Here is a 27,144-nt window from a genome sequence, read left to right as displayed (position 1 = left end):
TAATTATTTTTATTTATCTATCTGTTTAGTTTTGGTTGTGCTGGATCTTCTCTGCTGTGTGGGCTTCTCTCTAGTTGCGGTATGTGGGCTTCTCATTGCACTGCTGCTCTTGTAGGGTCTAGGGTGCACAGGCTTCATTGCTTGCAGTTCGCTGACTCTAGCCCACAGGCTCAATAATTGTGGATCACAGGCTTAGTTGCTCCACGCGTAGCGTGTAGGATCTTCCTGGACCAAAGTTAGAACCTATGTCTCTTACGTTGACAGGAAGACTCGTTACCACCGAGCCACCGGGGAAGTTCTGTCTGTCTGTGCTTGGTCCCTCAGTTGTGTCCAACTGCAACCCAATGGACTGCAGCCCACCAGGCTCCTCTGTCCATGGGGATTCTCCAGGCAAGAATACTGGAGTGGGTTGCTATGCCCTCCTCCAGGGGATCTTTCCAACCCAGGGATTGAACCCAGGCCTCCCGCTTTGCAGGTGGATTCTTTACCATCTGAGCCACCAGGGAAAGTTCAAATTTCCCTTCACCCAGATGGAAGGGCGCTGAATCCTCAGCAAACAAAAGAGATATCTATGTTCATCTAGTCCAAACTAGATGATAAGTTAGTTTGGTAGGGTCACTTCCTTTAATGTTGGGATCCTTAGGAGAAAACTCACTCAACTATATTTTATGGCATTGGGACAAAGACTATTAATATTATCATCATTGGTTTAATTATGAATGTTTGTTGTCCACTGAAAAAAACTCAGAATATCTTCATGTCTGTGGTGAACTGGACAGTTGATATTAGATTCTATTACTTTATAATTATCATTTAATTCATAGTTAATTATACCATTCTATTCTAGTTGCAAGTATTCAACTAATATCTTATTAGTTGAATATTTGTCCATTCCTGCTTCTGCTCCCCAGCAACAGAAATCAGTCACAAATGAAAAAATTAAAAAATGAGTACTTTTCTCATTTGGGCCCTATATCAAATGTATTTTTCAACGTGCAGAATTAACTCAGCAAATGCAACTTAAATTGAGAAAGCTGCCTTCTTTTTCCATTTATACTGTGTTGTATGCTTAGTCACTCAGTTGTATTCGACTTTTCAAGACCCCATTAACTGTAGCCAGCCAGGCTCCTCTATCCATGGGATTCTCCAGCCAAGAAGACTGGAGTGGAATGCCATTTCCCCCTCACTATTTTAGGTCAAATTCTCATCACTTCACCTGACTTATTATGATGGCCTCCTGTTGGTCAACTTGTCTACATATTCATTCTCCTCCAGTCTGTTCTCCTAATGTCTGATTCCCCTTCCTAAAACTCAACTATGATCAAGTCATTATCCTTCTCAAACATCTTTTGTATTTGATGAAAGTGAGAGTTAGTTGCTCAGTTGTGCCTGGCTCTTTCATTGTGACCCCATGGACTGTATGTAATCTGCCAGGCTCCTGTGTCCATGAGATTCTCCAGGCAACAATACTGGAATGGGCAGCCATTCCAGGAGATCTTCCTGACCCAGGGATTGAACCCAGGTCTTCTGCATCACAAGCATTTTCTTTACTGTCTGAGCCACCAGGGAAGCCCTAAGTTTCTGTCCTCAGGACTCGATGTCTCTATCTAATTACCTCTCACCATTTACACTCTGGAAAACAATCTCAAAACTTTTGAAATAGTTAATCCCTTTCCATTAAAAAATTTTTAATTATGAATGTGCTTACTCACCCAGAGATTATATTTGTATTTATATCATTCCTACATAGTGAATTGGCAGGAAATTCCCTTTGGATTACTGATGGCAGTATCTACCAACTCTACCCTCTGCTCCAGAAGAGTAGGTGTCTGTTGTCTGGAGTTGCCTTGCCGGTTCCTTTGAGAAGGCAGGCTCCCTTAGGTGCATTGCTACATCGCTAAAGATCACCTGTCCTAGGACTGTGAGTGTTTGTGTGTGTGTGGTAGTGAGCGAGGTGGAGAGGGGAACATAATCTTGGATTTTTGAGGATAGCTTCCTTTACAAGTGTGGACAAATAGAACACTATCCAGGAAACAAAAATGGAGAAAGGGATCAGAGTCTCTACATTGTGGGATTTTTTCTTTGGCTGCGCTGAGTCTTCACTGCTGTGCAGGCTTTGCTCTAGTTGCAGTGAGCGGCGGCTACTCTATAGTTTCGGTGCTCAGGTTTCTCATTACCGTGGCTTCTCTTGTTGTGGAGCATGGGCTATAGGCACTTGGGCTCCAGTGATTGCAACATGTGTGCTCAGTATTTGTGGTGCACGAACTTAGTTACTCTGTGGCATCTGGAAGCTTCCTGAACCAGGGATTGGACCTGTGGCCCCTGCATTGCAAACGGATTCTTATTCACTGTGCCACCAGAGAAGTTCCATTTTGAGATTTTAAATGGATATGCCTCTTTGGAAGCTAGCTATGAAACCCTGGGGAAGGAAAGAGTTTGTCATTTTAAATTCATGGGATGCTAGATGGGGATCAAGTCCTAAAATCTTCAATATAAGCTCTTAAGGGCAGAGTCTTTGTCCAGGTTGGTGGACTTTTTACCTTCAGAGTCAAACATAGTACCTGGGACATGGTAGACACTCCACATCTAGTAGGCACATAATAAGTATTTAGTACTTATTAATAAATACTTGGTACTTATAACTATTATAAATATTAGTACTTATAAATAAATTGCCTATTATACCTGATTCAGCTTATTTGGAGGTGCTGTGTATTTGCATACAAAAAGCTGCAAACTTACACACACATGCTCAGAATATCTGAGATGGGTTTGGAAGAAGACTGGAGTGGGCCCAGGTCATGTGACCCCTGTGCTGGCAGGTAGAAGGCAGCTCTATCACGTGACCATCATGTGACACTGGTGATCACATGTGACACATGTGATCACTTCATTCCCTGAGATTCTCCTCTGTCTTCTGAAAATTGATGCAGCTAGATTAAATAATCTTTTCATTCCAGGTTTAAGATTCTTTCATCCCCTGGATGGCATATTTTGTCACAGAGCTTCTTCTATCTTGGCTCTAACAGTAACATTTTTATAGACTGTGCTTTGGCAAGTGAGAAACTGAAAAGATAGGATTAGTGGTTATAAAACCAAAATGGTTTTCAGGTTCTTAAAAGTAGTATTGTTCAGGGTCTTTTATTCATACAGCAAAGTCTAGTGATGAGCTCATCATTTCCAATATAAATTGAATATTTCTTTGTGTTTGTAAGTTGATTGAAACATTTTGCATAGAATTTAACCTTGCCAAGAAGTTTTCTAAGAGCTCTTAACACAAAAGTGATATTCTGCCATTAGATCAGAATCCATAGGAAAATAAATATATAGAAAAACATCAGTGACTTTAAAAACCAGATCCTTACCTTCAAAAGATGTAGGAGACTGAGAACCATGATGAGAACTTAAGGCTCGGTCAGGGCAGTCCTGTTTCAATTGGGACAAAATATTTCTTTTTTTTTTTTCCCCAAAATATTTCTTTTATAGGGTTTTGGATGTATAGAATATGAATGTCAATAGTTCAATATAGGTGATACATCATCTGAAAAGGAACACTCAACTTCTCGTTAAAGAATTGATAGACAAGGTTACTTGAAAGCACTTTCTAATAAAGTCTTGTGGATGATGGATAAAATATAACACACTTTCCTTTCAAATGCACCACTGAGGTCACAAGAAGGCAAAATGTGTCCTCAGGGTCAAAAACAAAGTATCTCTAAAAGTCAGATTTTGGGGAACATAAGCAAAAGCAGAGGCGTTACTTTGCCAACAAAGGTTCGTCTAGTCAAGGCTATGGTTTTTCCAGTGGTCATGTATGGATGTGAGATTTGGACTGTGAAGAAAGCTGAGTATCGAAGAATTGATGCTTTTGAACTGTGGTGTTGGAGAAGACTCTTGAGAGTCCCTTGGACTGCAAGGAGATCCAACCAGTCCATTCTGAAGGAGATCAGCCCTGGGATTTCTTTGGAAGGAATGATGCTCAAGCTGAAACTCCAGTACTTTGGCCACCTGATGTGAAGAGTTGACTCATTGGAAAAGACCCTGATGCTGGGAGGGATTGGGGGCAGGAGGAGAAGGGGACGACAGAGGATGAGATGGCTGGATGGCATCACTGACTCGATGGACGTGAGTCTGAGTGAACTCTGGGAGTTGGTGATGGACAGGGAGACCTGGCGTGCTGCGATTCATGGGGTCGCGAAGAGTCGGACACGACTGAGCGACTGAACTGAACTGAAGCAAATACTAAAAATTTTCTGGGGGCTCGGGGGATGGGGATAACTAGTTTTTGATATCCAGTCAGGAACAGGAAAGAAAATCTTAAACCTACGCTTTGTTGTAAGTTGAGGGTGTCATCCCTCAATTGGGTTTAGAATCTTTAAAAGTCTATACCCAAAGCTAAAGATAGGAGTACTAGAAAAATCCAACCACCAGCATAGGATGATAGGAAGAAAACATTGCTCTTCTAATAACAAATGAGGCAAGAGAGGCTATTATTGTGGTTTAGTCACTAAATTGTGTCTGACTCTTTTGAGACCCAATAGACTGTAGCCTGCCAGGTTCTTTAGTCTGTGGGATTTCCTAGGCAAGAATACTGGAGTGGGTTGCCATTCCCTTCTCTAGGGGATCTTCCCCACCCAGGGGTCAAACCCTGTCTCCTGCACTGCAGGCAGATTCTTCACCACTGGGCGGCCTGGGAAGACCCAAGAGAGGCTGATCTGAGTTAACACATTCTCTGCTCCTTGCATTTCTACAGAGGAAAGTCGCTGTATTAATTAACATTAAATTTTGTTTAATCATATTTAAAGGGAAGCTCTAAAATACTAGAAATAAAAGGGTAAATGTGTGGACGGGTCATCATTCATTTATCGCATTCTTGTCTTTGCAACTAGTCTGTGAGTTCCGGGAGACGAGAGACCACGACTTAGGCATTGTACCACACCCTTGCCAACACCGATTTCTTTAGTGGCCAGTCCTGAGCCTGGTTAAATGTGTGTGGATTGAAACGATGAGCCAGCGAAGAGCACTCTTTCCTGGGAGTGACTGTTTGCGGTCTGGGGCCGCTGGGCCTCCTACCAAGCCCGGGACCCACCATACACCCCACCCAGATCCTGGGTGCGCTGCTGTGTGGCCTCTCGCAGCTGCTCCCCGCACCCCGCCTCAGCTGCGGCTGCGTCACTGCGGGATCCCCGTGTACCGTGCGCACATGGCCTTGTTTGTGATTAGCCGACCCCGAGGGAAAACAAGCTGTCCAGCCCCTGCTGCCCTTAGCATTTCATGTGGCTGTGTTCTCCAGGAGGGCGGGCCTCGGGGCCGGGGAGACGTGTTTGCACCCGGGGATGACTCGCCTGCATGCCGCTGTGCCCCCTGCACTGCTCCCCAAGCAGCAAAGGAGGGGACCCGGGCTGTTCCTTTCAGGGCCACCCGGTCCCTGAACGACGGGGGAACACCCGCTCCTTCTGCCAAGTGGGCAGTGTTTAGACTGCGCCTGGCGGGGAGAGTTGGTTGAGTCACTTGGAATTGAAGTAAACCCTGCTGCTGGGCTGGGGGTGGGGGGATAGGCGAGGTGCACAACCCGCGGTCTCCCATCTGCTGGAGATTCTGAGCCAGAAAAAAAAAAAAAACAAAAACGGCAATTGGTCTAAGCGATCGCTTAAATGTAGCTTCTTTTGTGAGTGGCAGATGGCAATGTTCATGTCACCCTGAGATCCTGAGGGCAGGAGGGCAGCCACTTTAGGGGGTCTGGAGAAGATCTGGGGGGAAAAAGTACTTTCCAGTATTTCTCAGCTCTGTGTCCTCCTGCACAATTTGAATTCCACTTCCTTCCTCTGTTCTCCCCACACCGCCCCTCCCCTCCAAAACAAAACAGAAAACCCTTAGATCTCAGTCCCAGAATATATCTGTTAGTTTTCAAATTCTTAAAAAGAAAAAAAAAATATTGTTGTTTAATTGTGTTATTAAAAAAAAGCTAGAGCAGTTAGATCAGGGCTAAAATTAAACAAGTTTTCATGGGAAAAAAAAAAGTTTTTGCCACAGGTAACAGGTAATAGGACATAGATGAAACAAAATGTTGTGTGGGATTTAACTTTGGGTTGGGAAAATCACATAGCAGTGTTAACTAAGTTCCTGTTCCCCACACACAATGAGACATTGGAGTTTGGAGCAGGGAGAAGCTTATTGCAAGGTCATGCAAGGAAGATGAGGTGTCTCTTGCTCTTGCTTGTGCTTCCCAAAGGATTTCAGCAAAACATTTTTAAAAGTTAGATGAGGGAGGAGGAGGGGTCCAGGGTACCTGATCAGCTCAGGCACGATTCCCTGGTTGGCTGATGGCAAGGGCACAGGGTAGTGTCACAGTGCTAGCTTTCGGTCCTTAGACTCTGAGAGGCCTGGGGCTTAGTGCCCATGCTCACGTCATCAGGTAGCTAACCTCTTCCATTTGGTAGGGGGTGTTTCGCAACTGCAAAACAATTCAGGAAATTTGCGTCAAATACTATTATCCAGGTACTTCTGAGAGGAGTTGGCTTCCCCGGTGGTGCAGAGGTAAAGAATCTGCCTGCCAAAGCAGGAGATTTAAGAGACTCAAGTTCGATCCCTGAGTCAAGAAGATCCCCTGGAGTAGGAAATGCAACCACTCCAGTATTCTTGCCTGAAAAATCTTATGGACAGAGAAGCCTAGAAGGCTATAATCCATGGGGTCACAAAGAGTCTGACACGACTGAGCATGTGTGCGCGTGCACGTGCACACACACACACACACAAACACACACACACTCTGAGAGGAGCTAAAGCAGAGGATATGGGGGAAGACCTGTCCGAGGAAGGCCCCGTAGCATCCTGCTGGGGTACAACAGTGAGAATCAAGAGTTGACAGTACATCTCTGCCCCTCTCCCCCATGGTGTTCTCATCTGGAGATGGCAAGACTTGGCCCAGAGATCTCTGAGTGTCTCAACGAACCAATCTAAAAGTTTAAGCTGCAGCGATGAAGCTGAAAGGGTTTGTGGTGCTATAACTTTAAAAGTCTTGCTGGGATTTCTCAGCCTGCTGTGTCAGTGGAGTCTGAACCCCAAAAAGGACAGCTCCAAATTAAAGGATGGGAGCTTTGAATGAGTGCAGGAAAGCCCAAGCGACACAAGGAGTGGGTGTCTCTGGGAAGGGGCAGTGAACTGTGAGAACGAGGCTCAGATACCTGGATCTATTTCATGGTTTGACTCATGAACTCTGCACATTTGCTCATTCGGAGATTTGATTTAATGTTTCTGTGAGAGGCTCAGACAACACTGAAGGCTTGTGTTTCAAATGATTATGCTGGGGCACAGTGCGGGGGAGGCAGAGAAGAGATGGAAGTAGGGCTGGGAGAATTGGGTGCTCAGCTGCTGTTCCCCTGGCTCCCTGGGGATTGGGAAGGAGCCAGGGGAACAGCAACTGCTGTCCTGCCCTTCAACACGTTCGCAGGGTATCAAACCATTCAGCAATAGGTGGATCCAGAGTGGCTTTGGGGTGCAAAGGTACAGGAGGTATTCTGAGGCTCACTGATATCATATCAATACTTGACCTTCAAGCATGTGTGCTAAGTCACTTCAGTTGTGTCCAGCTCTTTGTGACGCTATGGACTGTAGCCCGCTAGGCTCCTTTGTCCTTGGGATTCTTCAGGCAAGAATACTGGAGTGGGTTGCCATGCCCTCCTCCAGGGGATCTTCCTGACACAGGGGTCAGATTCACATCTCTAAATCTCCTGCATTGTCAGGCGGGTTCTTTACCACTAGGGTCACCTAACCGCTAGGCATTCTGAATTGCTTTCAAGAAATAGCCCTCTCCTTGTGGACATCTATCACATTTAAAGGGATAGTTGCTTGTTATAGGATCACAAACTCCAAATCACACAGATTCAAGTTCCAGCTCTGTTCTTTCTTTCCTATGTGTGCTGCAGAGCTGCTGGGTACGGTTGTGCAGGATGTTCACTGCTCAAGGATGTCAGACCCAAGAAGTGAGTAGGATCTGAAACCCAGCCCTTATTCTGCTGTTTAAATCTAGTACCCTGACACAAGAGCTGTTTTCACTTGCAAGAAGAGGCTTATTTTTCTTAATAAAACAGAGACATCAATTGCTTGCTAAACCATACACCCTGGTTTGCTTCCACCTGGAGAGACATTTTTCTAATTTGCACCAAGGCCTCCTATGAGCTAAGGTGTCAGGTCAGGAGTGCCCTTGTAAACTTTTGTAATCTTCAGCTTCCTCATCTGGGAAGTGAAGGGAATAAAACACACTTCACAGGATTCTGCAGTGATACATATGAATAAAGAATCCAGTGTGGTGCTCAGTTCTGGATAATAAATGCTCAATAAATAGCACCCTCATAGCATCTCCACAATATTTACTTGAAAAATTTGCTTTGAAAAATTATGATGATGAGTTTTTAAAAATTATAGAACAACTGACCTGTGCTCAATTAATGCTAATAGGGCATTTTTTTTTGTCCCTTTTTCTCCCTAGTGTTCAATAATGACATGATAAATAGCAGAAACTGTGGATGAGATGGGAATTGTGAAGAGAGGGAGACTTTTAAAGTTAGGGCTCAGAAAACCTCATGGTAGAGGTAGAATTTTAAATTGGGCATCTATGCAATTTTTCCAAAAATACTTGGAAAGTATGTGTGACTAAAGTGATGGGGATGAAAATGAAAAATTTCTCTTTGTTCTCACTAGGTCTTTTTTTTTTTTTTCCTTTGGCTGTTCCAAGCAGCTTGTAGGATCCTAGTCCCCCAACCAGGGATCGAACCCCAGTCCTCTGAAGTGGAAATGTGGAGTCTTAACCACTGGACCACCAGGGAATTCCTGCTGTGTCTCAACCCACTAATTAAATAGCTGGAAAGTTTTGAAAGAGGAAAAATAGCAGTAGACAATTGGAGAGATTCTTTGGAAATGGCAGTGGGTGAATATTCTTCAGCATAGGAGCCTTACCTCCGGAGCCACGGCAGATTATGAGAGGCTGATAACTGCTCCCTCAGGAAAGTGCCTGACGTCGACATCTAGGAGGGCTGGCTGTGGAGCCACAGCTGCACTCAACAGAGAATATCTTTCCTACAACTATGTTGGTGACATTTCAGCTAGTGGCAGGAGCCCACCACATCAATGAATGGATTTGTCACTATCAGTTGATTGCCCATCAGACTCCTTCCGTCAACAAGCCTGGCTGCTGCTAATTTCCTAGAAAAGAGGGAGGGATGTTCTTATTTCTGTCCCACATTCAAAGGTGCATCTAGTCAACCTAAGATTATAAAGAACAAAAGACCAGTAAAAAGAATGAAATGTCATTTGCAGCAACAAGATGGACCTGGAGATTATCATACTGAGTGAAGTAAATCAGACAGAGAAAGCCAAATATCATATGATATCCCTTATATGTGGAATCTAAAAAAAAAGAAATGAAACAAATGCACTTACTTACAAAATAGAAACAGACTCACAGACTTAGAGAATGAACTTATGGCTACCAGAAGGGGAAGGATGGGGGAAGGGAAAGTTAGGGAGTTAGGGATCAACATGTACACCTATATTTAAAATGGATAACCAACAAGGACCTACTGTATAGCACAGGGAACACTGCTCAACGTTATGTGGCAGCCTGGATGGGAGGGGAGTTAGGGGGAGAGTGGATACATGCATATGTATGGCTGAGTCCTCTTGCTGTCCACCTGAAACTATCACAACGTTGGTAGTTGCCTATACACCAATATAAAGTAAAAAGTTTTTTTTTAAAAGAATGCCGTTTTCAGGTATTTCAAGGATAGTAATAATATGTCTTGTACCTTTTCAAATCATCAAACGCAAACGTGAAAATTCTTATTTCTTTTCCAATTTTTTGCTGTGTGGCTGGGATTTGGAATTTCATTCTGGCTCTTCCTCTGACTGCTTGTGCAACTCTGGTCTAGTCATTTCGTTCTTCTGAATCTCTTTCTCGTCATTGTTTCAATGATAAAACTTCCCTTACTATCCTGGCTAAGGTAGAGCTTTCCTCCCTGTAACTTTGCATAGCACTGTCATTCTTACTTCCTTTCAAGAACTTGTTAAAAGTTGTAGCTATTTCCTGTATTTTATCATTTAAAACTCTGCCTCAAAGTCTAGAAAGGACTGTCTTGTGCCCTATTGAATCTTTAGTTCATATGATATGCACAAATATTTGTTTCAGAAATGAATCACATCAGTCTAAGCATATAGAAATATTTTTTGAAAAGAATAAACTATTACACAAGTTTAAGTCATTATTGTAATTTTATTTGCCATTTAGTATTTATTTTCACTCTCATTTTCTCCTGCTAATTCACCCTTCGGTGACAGGTAACAATCGGGAGAAAGATGTCTTGAATCATTCATGTCACAACCACTAAACCTGTAAAAATCTTTGAACCACTTTTAATGCATAGCTGTTTTGAGTGTTTTAAGGGATGTCACTTCTGCCCTCAGAAGAGCCCTAATTTTACCCTGAGACAATTTATTTTTTTAAGGAATTAAATCTCGAGTGCAAATAACAAAGGCTAGAGTGAGCTCATTCATGTATTATCAATCATTAACCATTTTTATTAAGATAAGGAGCATTGTCCTTCAGGAAAATCACAAGCAAGGATTTAAAGTAGAGGAATCACACAGAACTATATAAACGTATACATTTTCTTGTGAACAAGTGATAAATGCAGGCATAGGGCCATTAATTCCATTTACAGTAAAGAATGTCTTTAAAGGAAACAGAGTCTGGAGAGATGCAGTTTAATCATCACCAAACCTGCTTCATTGTTTTACTAGTCAATCTGAAGTTAGGGGATACAGCTCCTTAAAGGTTTAGAGAAGAGATTGTCTTTTTTCTTCCACTTAAAAAAAAAAAATTCACTTAGATAACTAACAGGATCTCAATTTAGTCTTTGACTTCTGCTCTCATAACTGGAGAAGTAGTCTGCTACTCAATTCAGCCTCTGTTTCTTGGAAAGCAGATAACTATTTGCAATTTTAAATTTATAGCATTTTCATTTTCAAGATTAACAACAACAACAGTAAAAATTTTAGGAGTCCCTCCTCAGACGCATCTCATTTCATGAACTGTAAATCAAATACACTCAGGAACTAGCAAATGTTTCTAAGTCACAACAAGAAATTACAAATAATAGCTTCAATTTATTACATCTTTAACAATATTTCATTCATTATCATAGGTATTTGCAGCCATAAATATATTTTAATCCTAAGATTATTCTTGAAGACTGACTCTAATAATAATCTGTAAACTGCTATTATTCAAATTACTGGCTTTTTACCCCAATCCATTCTCCCTTTCTTTAACAGGGCTATAGCTGTGTTCCTTCTGTCTTGCTTAAGAAAAACTTTTGGATTCTGTACTTACTTTTTTTCTCTGTTTCCTAATGAAGGCAATGATGCTGCTTACAGCAAACATGGGCACCTTGTATTAAAGATGGTATTGAAGCTGTCATTCTTGGTCTCTAAATGACCACAAGGAGGAGAGTCTTGGATTTTTTTTTTTTTTTTTTTTGAGTCTTGGACTCATGTGAGTGAGAAATAAGGTTTTATCTGTTGAAACCACTGAATTTTAGGGACTCCTTTTTTTTTTTTTTTTTAAACGGCAGTTATCATTATGCTAACTAATCTGAATGTTAAAGGAAAGTTCCTCGAACATAGAAACAGTTGGATAATTGCTAGTTCTTATCACTTTTATTACTAACAGTAATTTTTCTCACAAAAACCTTGTTTTAGATGAGAATTATGGTAGATGGTACAATGAACACTGGAAAGCTATGTGCTGTCTGAATTAGTAATAGATTTTTAGTGAATGAAAGAAGTCTGGTGGAGGAGGTGAACATTCTTTTAGTTGTTATTTTAACTCCTGATTTGAAAATTGTCTTATTTTTAATAATGATACTTTCCCCCCTGTTTTGCAAACTTTTATGGTAATGGGAGGGCTCCCAGGGTGCTAGTGGTAAAGAACCCACCTGCCAATGCAGGAGACATTAAGAGATGCAGGTTTGATCCCTGGGTTGGGAAGATTCCCCTGGAAGAGGGCATGGCAACCCACTCCAGTATTCTTGCCTTGAGAATCACCATTGACAGGGGAGCCTGTCACCGGCTACAGTCCATGTGGGAGCAAAGAATTGGACATGACTGAAGCGACTTAGCACACACTCACACATGATAATGGGAAGCTGAAAATAGTAAATGCCCTTAAAAGCAGAAGGATTCAGAATAAACCAGGTATAAGCAGGGACTCTATTTCATCACTTAACTCTTCTGGCACATGAAGGATCCTGTAAGTCTTAATTCTAAGGAGATGGGAGAGGAAACACTAGCTTGCCCTTCTAAATCCTTTTTGGCAAGTAGTGGTCCTTTGCAAAGTATAGGTTCCAGGGAGCCATTCCAGAAAAAGATGTGGGCAGTTCTCATTATGTCTATGAGTTGTGGCCAGGAGATGGAGGAGGGTTTTATATTTCATTTTTTAATCTCTATCTATCTATACTTCAATGAGGCATATTCTCGAATACTATCTCCTCAGAATTCTACCCCAAAATGGTCTAGGCTAAAACTGCATAGACTCAGGAAAGGGGAAAAATAATTGATTGGAAACCCTCCAAAAGGAAGAACTGGGTCATGACCTTTGAGACCCCAGGTCCCTCTGTCTGGTTTCCCTTTCCCCTACAATGGCACCACCTTGCAAGGTTCCAACAAACCCTACGTGTACCGGAAAATCTGCATCTCATTTCTGCTTAAATATGTTTTCAATTTGGGATTTGGGTTTCCAGATTGACTTGTGAACATCTAAAGGACTCAATATCACTGTGAGATGATGGTCCCCAAGGGCCAGTTGGTCGTCAGCAGAGAAATGGGCATTGATTAGCTGGCTGTCAGTGGTCAAAGGTGCTGATGTGAGTGCAGAAACCAACATGGGAAAAGTGAGAAGGAAAGAGGGGAAAATTGATGGTGTTGTGGGGGAGTGGAAATGGAACAAGGGAAGCTTTATTAGCTAAAGGGATTGTTAGAAGATGAAATACGAAGAGGGTTGAGATAGGAAAAAATGAAAACTTTACAGATAATTTGGAATGAGTTTAAAAGATCACTTTAAATGGAGATATTAAGATATACACTTCAAACCAAGTGGTAACAACCAGACCCCCCCCAAAAAGAAAAATAATCTATATTTGAAGAAATTAGGTTTACAGAAGGGTCAGAGGGGCCAGGGGCTAATCATGATGTTAGTGTTAGCCACTCAGTCGTGTCCAACTCTCTGCAACCCCATGGACTGTAGCCCACCAGGCTCTTCTGTCCATGGGATTCTCCAGGCAAGAATACTGGACATCTTTTCTATCCAGGGATCGAACCTGAGTCTCCTGTGTTGCAGACAGATTCTTTATCATCTGAGCCACCCCCAAAATCACGATAATAACAAATTTTAAAAAGTAGTAATTCCAAGGACTACTACCATCCATGAAGATCTGTTTACCTTCCAATCATTTTGCCCCCATTTTATTTAGATCATCTCATTTAATTGTTTGTGGGAATATTAATGTCCCTGCTTTACATGAGAAACCATAAAAATCAACAGGTTTTAAAAGTTGTTGTAATTTTCCTCTTCTTCCTCTCTATTCCCTGAAACAAAGGTTTGATCATGATGTGTTTGTTTGAAAGGTGAAAAGGCATCATAAAGTTATTTTACCAGACATACGGAGGAGGGAAGAAGGGATTATCTTGCTATATTTATTTTGTTGATGATGGTTTAATGGAATTTAATTTATGGATTTATATTTGAATCTCCCCTCTCCCACCCCAAATCATTTCTCTTCATTGGCCCCTCTCTGGCCCCTGATGTGGCTGCCCATGAAGTAGGCATTCTCCTTGTGTTCAGTGAGGTACCCTGCTTGATTTTGTTTGATTCATTGTATTTGAGGGATGACAGCATCCACAGTTCCACTCCTGATGTAACAGAGTGTCAGGAAAAGAAAAGTTCATTTTTGTGCTATGAGTGGGAAAGTGGTTTGGAGGGAAGATGGCTTCTTTTCAATAACTGGCTTGAGAGCTTTCTGCAAGAAAAGAAAGTGTCATTTGTTCAGCAAAGGTTTTTGTTCACTATTTTGAGTATTCTGGACCACTTGTATGTAATAAATATTTGCCATTAATAAGCACCCTCAAGGGCTTCCATGATAGCTCAGTTGGTAAAGAATCCACCTGCAATGCAGGAGACCCTGGTTCGATTCCTGGGTCTGGAAGATCTGTTGGAGAAGGGATAGGCAACCCACTCTTGTATTCTTGGGCTTCCCTTGTGGCTCAGCTGGTAAAGAATTCGCCTGCAATGTGGGAGGCCTGGGTTCGATCCCTGGGTTGGGGAGATCCGCTGCAGAAGGGAAAGGCTACCCTCTTCAGTTTTCTGGAGAATTCCATGTAATGTATAGTCCATGGGGTCACAAAGAGTCAGACACAACTGAACGACTTTCACTTTCAAGAGCCCTCAAAGAGTTCCCAGGTGGCGTTAGTGGTAAAGAATCCTCCTGCCATTGCAGGACACATAAGAGACTCGGGTTTGATCTGTGGGTCAGGAAGATCCCCAGGAAGAGGGTGTGGTAACCCATTCCAGTATTCTTGCCTGGAGAATTCCATGGACACAGGAACCTGGCAAGCTGCAGTCCATAGGGTCACAAAAAGTCAGACACGACTGAAGTGACTCAGCACACACACAAAGGAGCTGCCCTCTGAAAAATGAAAAAGTTATAAACTTTATTTGGGTGCCCCACAACCCCTTTTTATGTATGTTTTCTCCTTTTTTTCTGACTTCCAGACCTATTCCATTTTATCCTGATCACATGGATCATGCCTTGTCTAACTCAGTGAGACTAGGCCATGCCGTGTGGGGCCACCTAAGATGGACGGGTCATGGTAGAGAGGTCTGACAGAATGTGGTCCACTGGAGAAGGGAATGGCAAATCACTTCAGTATTCTTGCCTTGAGAACCCCATGAACAGTATGAAAAGGCAAAAAGATTGGACACTGAAAGATGAACTCCCCAGGTCGGTAGGTGCCCAATATGCTACTGGAGATCAGTGGAGAAATAACTTCAGAAAGAATGAAGGGATGGAGCCAAAGCAAAAACAACACCCAGTTGTGAATGTGACTGGTGATAGAAGCAAGGTCCAATGCTGTAAAGAGCAATATTGGAACCTGGAATGTTAGGTTCATGAATCAAGGCAAATTGGAAGTGGTCAAACAGGAGATGGCAAGAGTGAACGTCGACATTCTAGGAATCAGCGAACTCAAATGGACTGGAATGGATGAATTTAACTCAGATGACCATTATATCTACTACTATGGGCAGGAATCCCTTAGAAGAAATGGAGTAGCCATCATAGTCAACAAGAGTCCAAAATATAGTACTTGGATGCAATCTCAAAAACAACAGAATGATCTCTGTTCATTTCCAAGGCAAACCATTCAATATCACAGTAATCCAAGTCTATGCCCCAACCAGTAATGCTGAAGAAGCTGAAGTTGAATGATTCTATGAAGATCTACAAGACCTTTTAGAACTAACACCCCAAAAAGATGTCCTTTTCATTACAGGGGACTGGAATGCAAAAGTAGGAAGTCAAGAAACACCTGGAGTAATAGGCAAATTTGGCCTTGGAGTACAGAATGAAGCAGGGCAAAGGCTAATAGAGTTTTGCCAAGAGAACATACTGGTCAGAGCAAACACCCTCTTCCAACAACACAAGAGAAGACTCTACACATGGACATCACTAGATGGCCACACCAAATACAGATTGATTATATTTTTTGCAGCCAAAGATGGAGAAGCTCTATACAGTCAGCAAAAACAAGACCAGGAGCTGACTGTGGCTCAGATCATGAACTCCTTATTTCCAAATTCAGACTTAAATTGGAGAAAGTGGGGAAAACCTCTAAACCATTCAGTTATGACCTAAATCAAATCCCTTATGATTATACAGTGGAAGTGAGAAATAGATTTAAGGGACTAGATCTGATAGAGTGCCTGAAGAACTATGGACAGAGTTTCGTGACATTGTATAGGAGACAGAAATCAAGACCATCCCCAAGAAAAAGAAATGCAAAAAAGCAAAATGGCTGTCTGAGGAGGCCTTACAAATAACTGTGAAAAGAAGAGAAGCAAAAAGCAAAGGAGAAAAGGAAAGATATATCCATTTGAATGCAGAGTTCCAAAAGAGCTATACAAATGAGTCCATACCATTTCTGTCCTTTATCGAGCCCATCTTTGCATGAAATGTTCCCTGGTATCTCTAATTTTCTTGAAGAGATCTCTAGTCTTTCCCATTCTGTTGTTTTCCTCTATTTCTTTGCATTGATCATTGAGGAAGGCTTTCTTATCTCTCCTTGCTATTCTTTGGAACTCTGCATTCAGATGCTTATATCTTTCCTTTTCTCCTTTGCTTTTCACTTCTCTTCTTTTCAAAGCTATTTGTAAGTCCTCCTCAGACAGCCATTTTTCTTTTTTGCCTTTCTTTTCCATGGGGATGATCTTGATCCCTGTCTCCTGTACAATGTCACGAACTTCTGTCCATAGTACTTCAGGCACTCTGAGGATGAATCTGTATTATTGGATGTTTGATTCTTAAAAGCTAGGCATGAATTTTGCTTAGTGCTTCACTTTCTTCTCAGATACGATAGAAACCAATCTTTTGCCCCGTTTTGTAGGTAACTGGGACTTCCCAGGTGGTGCTAGTAGTCAAGAACTTGCCTGCCAATGCAGGAGACATAATAGATGAGGGTTTGATCCCTGGGTCAGGAAGATCCCCTAGAGGAGGGCAAGGCAACCCACTCCGGTAGTCTTGCCTGGAGAATCCCATGGACAGAGGAGCCTGGTGGGCTACGATCCATAGGGTCACCAGGAGCCAGACACAACTGCAGTGACTTAGTATAGTAGGTAACTTGACATTTTAAGACTTGCAATGAATCCATTCTCCTAAAGTTTTCTAAAGTCTTCCTTTTTTTTTTTTTCTTAAATGAAGTACAGATGATTTTCTCTTTCTTTATAGCGAGTGTTTCTAATGAAAAATGACCTGGCTTCTCTGGTTGTCCAGGGATGAAGAGTCCACCTTACAATATAGGGGACACAGGTTTGACCCCTGGTCTGCGAAGATCCCACATGCCCCAGAGCAACTCAGCCTGTGCCCCACAACTAAAGTTGGCATGCTCTAGAGCCCGTGCACGGCAACAAGAGAAGCCACAGAAAGAAGCCTGTTCTGCACCAGAGAGTAGCCCTGGCCACCACAACTAGAGAAAGCCCACACGCAGCAGTGAAGACCCAGCGCAGCCAATAAATAGGAAAAAACAAACCAAAAATGACCAACACCTGCCCTCGGCCAGACAGGATAACACCTGCATCAGAGGCAGCTGCCCTCATAGTGCTTCCATCTGCAACACACTACATTTTGCGTTTAACAAAGATGATTTTTTTCCCAAAGGAATTCATTGGACTAAGAGAAAGAGTGACAGAAAAGCAAGTGCTTTCCTCTGTTACCTCCAACTTTTCATTCAGGTTTCAGGCTTTCCTTCATCCTTTGGCAACAAAAGAAGAACATAACAAACTCAACATCCAAACAAAATAAAATCATTTGAATCAATTCTCAGCTTGTCCCAGTTGGGATAGTTACTGTGGGGAGTGATAAATATCACCAGATTTCATATTGTACTGTTTGGAATCTTAGCTGTAGTAATTTTGTTTTCTGCATCAAATCTGCTTTTGAAATCTGACTCTGAAAAAAAAAATCCTCACAGTGGACCAATGAGTTTATCTACCTCTCTTCCTTACCTTTCTAGATTTTTGCTTGTATAAGTTTTGATTGCCAAGACTTAAAAATAACTTTAAATTGACATTTTGACCAGAAAATGCAATAGGGAGTCTTTTTTTTTTTTCCCTTAGCTAATTTCCTAACCACGAGGCTGTCCTGTAATGTGTATGCTATGGAGATACCTAAAAATTTTTAGTGTCTTTTTCTCATATGGAAACAATTGAATATTTAATGTTACAGATTTTTTTTGTGTGCTTAGTCACATTATGCAAATTTTATATTGTTAAGGAGCATCAGTATATACTTTTAAAATATTATTTGTCTCAAAATATAATTACAGTTCCTGCTTTTAAGGCCTTGAAGAAAACAAGGAACTTTGGTCATGGCTGAGTTAGATAGATGTGAGTTGGTATTTAAGTTACAAAAGCATAGCTTTCAAAAGGCTCCCTTTATTTATTTTCTTTCCCTTCCCCTCCAACACACCTACTGAACTGAGAAAATGTTCTGTTTTTTCAAAGTTAATAAAAAACCTTCTCCTATCTTTTGGTACTGGTGCCTTTCTGGATAACCAAGTCTTGTTAACAGTCTGATAATCGGTTCCCTTCCGAAGAACTTCCCCTGAAGTTCTTCAGGGGTCAGATGCTAATGGTATCAAACATCAGGCTGTCTGGTTTATTGTAAGAGTGTTTGGTTAAGATCAGGATCTCAAGATAAGAGCAGTTTCTCTTGTTTTGGGGGAAGAAAATGGTTTCGGTTGCAACACAGGGATTCCTGGAGGGAAGCAAAGAGCAGGGGATCCCCTGAATCCACGATAACTTGTGATTGTTTTTCTCTAGAATTGTTGGAGAGTCAAAACACCATCATTAAATGCTGGGAGAGTGCAACCTTGAGTTATGGATGGAAATAAAACTTACCTTCAGATCTACGCCATTAAGATGAGCAGCAAATCAGATGAGAAGAAACTGTGAAGGAAAACAAATGGGTTTCCAGCTCCCTGGATTTAAACCCCTCCACTCTGGATTTGGAGGTCAAAGCTCACCACTCAAGGGGACACCTCATATTTTATTTAAGCACTTTTTTTCCTAAGGAGCTGAAAGTACCTGGCAGACATTAAGTCTTGTGCAGTGAAAGAAAACACAGATATTACTAAGTGAAGAGCTACATTCAAAGATAAGAGTCCCTTGGCCCATCCAGTTCAATAATATTGCTTTTATTTTCACATTACTCTGTTTTTAATGTATACTTTCAAGGTGATACATCATTTTAGCCAGTCCCCTGATTTACAAGAAGACGGCTGTATCTACTTAGAAGCTTTTTTTCCAAAAAAGACTAGAGTTTTGTCGATGTCATCACAAAATCCCTGTGCATGAGATTGCGTAAGATTAAATATTGTTAATATTTGTTCCCATTTTCCTCTCACCTTTACATTCATGGAACAAGGACTCTCTTAAAAATCTCCAACCATCAGCTGAGGAGAAAATGTTCAGAAGGACAAGGAGAATCATTAATATACGGCAGGGAAGTGTGGGAGAGTGTCTGTGGTAACACTCAGCATCATTTTATTGATGAGGAAATCAAAACCCAGAGAAGGTCAAGGGTTTTTTTGTTTTGTTTTGTTGTTGTTGTTCTTCTTCCAGAAGGAGAGAAAGATGCTTGCATTTCTGGTGAAACTGTCCTTTGAAATTCTAACCTTAAGTAAGTCCCAGTTAGGGCTGCAGCTAGCTTGGGAATGCCTGCTGTTCTGAATCTATCCCCCAACGGTCATCTTGGTTCTGAATAACTATACCCATCAGGGCTTGGGTTTTTCCTCTGAAAGGGAGAACAGCATATTAAACCAAGGGCATACCTCTTAGCTCTAAAAGACTTAGAGTTGCCTGGATTCTTACCTTGGATACTATGACTATACTTTGTTCTGAATTAGTTATGTCTTCAAAGCCCATGGTTTATATGGAGTTGGTGATCTGCATCTGGTTTGCTTTTTCACACATCAACTCAGTTACACTGACCTTGTTTCTCAGCTTTCTGGTGCTCTCGGGTCCACAGCAGAGGAAGGAAAGAAAGCACTGTTTGCTCCAGATAGCAGGTCATCCACTACCCATCTCTACTGGTTTCTGGGTTCCCAAGGGAAGATCATAGCATTTCTCTGTATCTAGCCATCCTTCCAAAAATAGCCTGAGTCCATTTCTCCCATGAAGCCCTTCCTGATCTCCTTAAGCTTCTTTTGTCTGGTTACAGCTCTTACTGCATTGCTTATTTGACAGTGTTTTGTTTTTCTAAACTGGAGGATAATTGCTTTACAATGTTGTGTTAGTTTCTGCCATACAACAATGGGAATCAGCCATAAATACACACATATACCCTCCCTCCTGAGTTTTCTGGTCCTCCCCTCTCCCACCCTTCTAGGTTCTCACAGAGCTCTGGGCTGGGTTCCCTGTTACACAGCAGCTGCCACTAGCTGGCTATTTTACACATGGTGGCATACATATCGGAGAAGGCAATGGCACCCCACTCCAGGCATACATATGTCAATGCCACTCTCTCAATTCATCCCAGCCTCTCCTTCCCCACTGAGTCCCCAAGACAATCCTCTGCATCTGCATCTCTATCCCTGCCATGCAAATATGTTTCTCAGTACCATTTCTCTAGATATCACATTTATGCATTAACGTACAGTATTTGTTTTTCTCTTTTTGACTTACTTAACGCTGTATAACAGGCTCTAGGTTCATCCACCTAATTTCAGCTAGCTCAAAGTTGTTCCTTTATATAGCTAAGTAATGTTCCATTGTATATATGTACCATAACTTTTTTATCTATTCATCTTGACAGTGGTTCTTACTTTGCTTATTTTTTGTGTGTGTCTCTGGTACTCATCTTACCTCCTCAGTGACTCTGTGAAGAATGTAAGGAAAGGAACTGTGTCTTTTATGTCACTGTCAGTGTCTCTTGTTGGACTTGAAAATAGAAGCTTAACAACACACTTTAATGTTTTCTCTCCTACAAAGGTTGTTACAAGAAAGATCTTCTCCCTCATTTTTCTCTTCTTGTTCACCTCCTTCCCACCCACTGTGACAAGGACTGCTCGAGTGTGACTAACGTTATGATAACTTTACACTGGTTTATTCATATACCTTGCATTTTCATTCCCATAATTATATTGTGAGATAAATGTCATTATCTCCAATTTTCAAATGAAGAAATGGAGACTCAAGGTTAAAGAACGTGCCTGGGATCACACAGGCAGCAAGTGGCAGAGTAGACAGTAGAGACAGGATGTAGGGCTCTCGGCTCAGGATGATTTTCTTATTCCTTGATGTCCCCTTATCTTCCCTAAAACAATGTGACAGAATTGCATGATACAACTGTTCTGTACCTACATTAAAAGCGCTGAGATAAATAACAAGGTTCTCCCGCATAGCACAAGGAACTATATTCAATATCTTGTAATAAACCATAATAGAAAATAATATGGAAAGGAATGCATATGTATAAAACTGAATCACTTTACTGTACACCAGAAACTAACCCAACATTGTAAATCAACGATGTGTGCTCGGTCGCTCAGTTGTTTCTTGACTCTTTGTGACCCCGTGGACTGTAGCCCCCAGGCTCCTCTGGGCATGGGATGTTCCAGGCAAGAATACTGAAGTGGTTGCCACTTCCTACTCCAGGGGATCTTCCCGGCCCAGGGATTGAACCAACATCTCTTGCATCTCCTGCATTGGCAGGAGGATTCTTTACCACTAACACCATCTGGGAAGCCCCAAAATCAACTTTGCTTCACTTGAAAAGATGCTGCAATAAGGCCCGAGTACACCCTGGACACAATTATAAAGTAGATGTCATTTGTCTTAGCTACTATAATTTTACTTTCAGAATCATTCCCTTCTCTGAAAACACAGGATTTTTTATTGTCCTGACACTTCTTATTCTGTTCCTATTATCTTGCTTACTCCATTCCCTCAGACTCATTGACACTTAAATGTAAATGACTGATAAAATGTATTTCTTGTTCATTAGCAAGTCTCAGGTAGAAAATGTAAAGCAAAAGAGATGAGTTTTGACTAGGAGTTCAGATTTATACCAGCAAGTGTGGGAGTGTCAGAAAGTGCTCCTTGCCTGTTGTTGTCTCTTAAAAAGAGTCACACGATAAAAATGAGTATTTGGGAGGAGAACAACGTCTGTTCCTTAGGCAGATTTCCAAAATTATGTCCTGGATTTCTAGGTCTCTGGATCATTCCAGCAGAGCAGTAGTCTGTGTGAAATACTGCACAGAAATAAAATCTAGAGGTTGAGAATAAACCAGGTTAATGTCCCCAAGTGGGTATAACCCAAAGTTCAGAGCCTCCCCTCAGAACAACTCTATGGTAACCGTGAAACAAACGGGTGCCAGACAGGTGCAGGGGGATGAAGACAACCTCCACTAGGGAGCTGGATGTAGGCAGTGTTGAAAAATACAAAGAAAAATGACAGCTCATGCCATGCCAATCTTTTATATATATTTTTCTTATTAAACCATTTTACTTGGGACTAAAAGTAAAATAAACTTACCCACATTTTCTGAGAATTGTAGCCAACTCCAGAAAATCTTTTCTGTTAGTTTTTTCCTTGTTTACTCAACTTAGGTTTTTTTTTTTTTTTTTCACTTATCATTTCCCCAGAATTCATCTGCTTTGTATAATTGGATAGCCTGCAGAGCATTTAACCCACCCTTTGTACACTCTGTAGATGCCATGAGATTAGGACAGTATTAATCTACTCCTACTTTCAGGGGTGGATCTTCATTGATATGACCCTATTCATTTCCATTCCTCCTGCCACAATGACTAGTTCACAGATAAGCATGGAGCCCAAGCTTATTTGTTGAGTTCTCTTCTGACACCAGAACCTGAATTGTACAAAGATTGGAGAAGGAAATGGCAACCCACTCCAGTGTTCTTGCCTGGAGAATCCCAGGGACAGGGAAGCCTGGTGGGCTGCCGTCAATGGGGTCGCACAGAGTCGGACACGACTGAAGCGACTTAGCAGCAGTAGCAGCAGCAGCAATCCTGATGACAAAAGTAAACTAGAGGGAGAAGGGGCTCTGAGATTTTTTTTGTGTGTTGTCCGACCTGTTACTGATGAAAAATCTCTATTTTACTGAATAATCACAGAGCTCTGTAATTCGAATCTGCGTTGCTACGCCAAACTAAAGAAATACTTATTTTCTTTTCATCGTGACCACATACCAGTCAATTTACAAAATGAATATTGTTGGGATTATTTATTTCATTACCTGTCAGAAATGCATTATTTTAAAGAGAACATTTTAAAATACAAGAAGCTTAGGCTGATGACGAACACTTGGTGGGTATCTGATGCATATTTTTAACTTTCTTTTTCCTTCTGGTAAATGCAAAGACATGCTTAAAGGTCAGTGGACATGCTGTAGGCCATGTACATGGCAGGAATAAAAATATTTCTCACTATGTTCAAGTTGAAGAAGCAATGCCACTTCTTGCACACAATACTGATTGACAAACAAATTGGTCACTTCTGCAATAACTGGACAAATAGAGCTTATTCACAGCAAAACAAAAAAGCTGGAATCTACAACCCATAGCAATTTTAGGGAATTCTGAGATCTCACTCAATTTCTTTGTCTAAGAACTTTAATCCTAAAAAATATACTTGAATGTCAATATGGAGAAAGATTCTACATGAAACAGCAAGAAAACAAGAATACATGGGTGATCAAGACTTCTTAAAAAATACTAAGTCATATTTACGTTGAGTTTAGGGATATTTAACTGTCCTTTTTGAGGGAGTAAGGTCCATCTAGTCAAAACTATGATTTTTCCGGTAGTCATGTATGGATGTGAGAGTTGGACTATAAGAAAGCTGAGCACCAAAGAATTGATGCTTTTGAACTGTGGTGTTGGAGAAGACTCTTGAGCGTCCCTTGGACTGAAAGGAGATAAAACCAGTCAAACCTCAAGGAAATCAGTCCTGAATATTCATTGGAAGGACTGATGCTGAAGCTGAAGCTCCAATACTCCAATACTTTGGCCATCTGATGCAAAGAACTGACTCATTAGAAAAGACCCTGATGCTGGGGAAAATTGGAGGCAGGAGGAGAAGGGGATGACAGAGGATAAGATGGTTGGATGGCATCACTGATTCAATGGACATGAGTTTGAGCAAGCTCTGGGAGATGGTGATAGACAGAGAAGCCTGGCATGTTGTAGTCCATGAGGTTATAGAGTCAGACATGACTGAGTGACTGAACTGAAGACATTTCTATCTTGTAATTCCACAATTTTTCATTGCTGGAAAAGGATATTCTCTCTCTCTCTTTGTTTTTTATTTTTGGCTGCACTGTGGCATGTAGAACTTCCTTGACCAGGGCAACCAGGCTCAGACCCATGCTTCCTGCTGTGGAAGTGCAGATTCTTAGCCACTGGACCACCAGTGAAGTGTTAGTCACGCAGTCATGTCTGACTCTTTGCAACCTCATCGTGTAGCCTGCCAGGCTCCTCTCTTCATGGAATTCTCCAAGCAAGAATATTGGAGTGGGTTGCCATTCCCTTCTCCAGGGGAATTCCCAACCCAGGGACCACCAGGGAAGTCCCTAAATGATTTTTTGGTATATGGCCACAAATTTTCTCCCTTCCGTAGAATTAAATATGTTGAAATTAATTTAAAAGATTTATTTATTTGTGGCTGTTCTGGGTCTCCATTGCTGCATAGGCTTTCTCTAGTTGCAGTGAGCAAGGTCTACTCTTGTTGCCATGGGCAGGCTTCTCATCGCAGTGGCTTCTCTTGTTGGGGCGCATGGGCTCCAGGATGCTTGGACTTCTATAGTTGTGGCTCTCGGGCTCTAGAGTGTGGGCTCAGTAGTTGTGGCTCACAAACCTAGCTGCTTTGAGGCATGTGGGGTCCTCCCAGACCAGGGATGCATTGGCAGGTGGATTGCTAACCACTAGAGCACCAGGGAAGCTCCTGTTGCAGTGTATTTATGTCACAGAAGAATGATCTGAGAAAATACGGTATCTTCTTTCAAATTAATATAAGAGCTTGAAATATACTTTAAAAAAGAATAGACATGTACTACTTAATCTCCCCTTAGTAGAACTTCCAGATTAAATGATGCTGTCCATTTCCTCTATTAATCACACTGGCTGAAGCCCACAGTTAATGAAAGCTCATGACTAGCTGACTTTTCTTTAGGTGTCCACACACCTCTATTCTCATCAAATGAGTTGTGCCAAGTGTCAAGTCTGGTGATTCCCAAACCAATTTACACTGGTAACACTTTACGGGTAGCTTCTGTGTCAGGCCCTGGATCCATACGCAGTCTGGTATGATGACTATTCATCATTCATTATCCTGGAAAAGCAAAGGGGGATTAATGATATATGAATGTAAGGACATTAGTACATGCCTGGCACTCATTCAAAGGTAGGCTTTGTTGTTAGCAATATCTTCATTACTTTGAATCATAACAGTGGCTGTACAAAGTAGTATCTTTCCCATTTCATTGTTAAAAACTGAGACTCGGACAAGTTAAGTGTTTTATTTCCCCCCAGGTTGCATGAAAATAAGCAACAAGACCAGAGTTTTATCCTGTCATTTGCCGTCCCAAGCCTGAGGTCACTGCAATGTATCCATAATACGTTTAGAGAAACCAAGGCTTCCTTGAGCACCACCAGTTCAGGCCAGAGGGGAAAATGTGTTTCCAGTCTTCTTTCCAACACTAATGGAATGAGAATTTTGTGTTTCAGCCCTAGAAGATTAGCTGCTATTTTCTAGCCTCATGCCTCTACTGAAGTTTCTTGTTTGTTTTGTTTAACACCTGTCCCTCCTCACAACAACCTATTTTCCATTTTGGAAATCCTATCTGTTCTTTGCTGATCCATGTAATTTAAAAAAAAATCCTCTTGTTGTAAGCTACAGACATCACACAATTATTGACACTAAGAACAGCCATAATATTACACAAAATTTATTGAATATCTCCTTTATACTAGGCAATGTGCTAAGTAGAATGTGTGACACATGGGGTATCCCATGAGGTCAGCATCTGGATAAGAATCTTAAGGGTTAGAAATGTTAAGTAAAATCCCTAGATGACACAGCTATTAAGCGACTGATATGGTCTGAATTTTTGTGTCTCCCCTAAATTCATGAAAACTTAACACCCAAGGTAATGGTATTAGGAGGTAGCATTTTTGGGAGCAAATTTTGTCACGAGGGTGGTGCTCTCATGAATGGGATTCTTTGCTTATTAAATAGACCCCAGGGTGCTCACCCCACTGTGTGAGATACAGTAAAAAGTTGGCAGGCTGCAACAGGGAAGAGGGCTTTTCCATGAGAACCTGGTCATGTTGGCACCCTGATCTTTGACTCCTAGCCTCCAGAACTGTGAGGAATAAATTTCTACTATTATAAGCTACTCATTCTGTAGAACTTTGCTATAGCAATCAGAAAGGACTAAAATTGTAATAAAATGGGATTTAAACCCAGGAATACTGAGTTGGGAAGTTAGACTCACTGTATTCCATTTGGTGAGTGGATGTGTTCACTGGAGTCAATATTTATTCATAGGAAGCCTGGAGCAATTTATCTTTCTCTAGGATTAGTAGATCTATCCAACTGAGGGTAAAGGTTTCACCTGGAGTTGAAGTCTTTCTATGAAGCAAAAGACATAATTTTTGAGCCACTAGGCTCATAGAGGTTTGATTATGAAACTAAGATGTTTTCAGCATGAAAACAAAAACATGAAAGTGATAATGACATTGTTATTCAACTTCAAAAGAAACTGTCCTTGGGTAGGACATAGACTAGACTTCAGGGACAGAAGAAAGTGGAAGGAAATTTAGAGTGAAATAAATCTCAGCAGAAGCTCCCTTCCTTCCTCCCACCCTCCCCCAAAGAACCTGCCATATACCGGCATACTTTTTAAATACTCAAATCACAGAAAACTACTTTTGCCAATTTTTTCTTTACAACGTAGTGTTTTCAATCAGGTCTATCTGATTTCTTATTTTAAAAATAATAGATTAAATATATATATATAAAGACATCATCTATAAATCAGTTTCAGACAAGTCCAAAAGAAAGGAAAATATGCAAATTACTGTATTAAGTAGAATTTGTTATTAAGTTGCGTAAGAAGTGTTCTTCAGTTGTAAAAAAGACCTTTGTGAAGTATTTCTGCTGTCATTGGCTTCTACACTGCATGAGTAGACACTTAACTATGAACATAAAAATTCAGAGAATTGTTTAATAACGCCCAGTAAAAATGCTTGCCAATCTCTGCTGAGTAACTGATGGATGGATACTCACCAAATTGAAA

This window comes from Bos taurus, chromosome 14 (genome assembly GCF_002263795.3).
Source record: "Bos taurus isolate L1 Dominette 01449 registration number 42190680 breed Hereford chromosome 14, ARS-UCD2.0, whole genome shotgun sequence".
Classification (NCBI taxonomy): Eukaryota; Metazoa; Chordata; class Mammalia; order Artiodactyla; family Bovidae; genus Bos; species Bos taurus.
Note: the sequence above shows the minus strand (reverse complement) of the source record.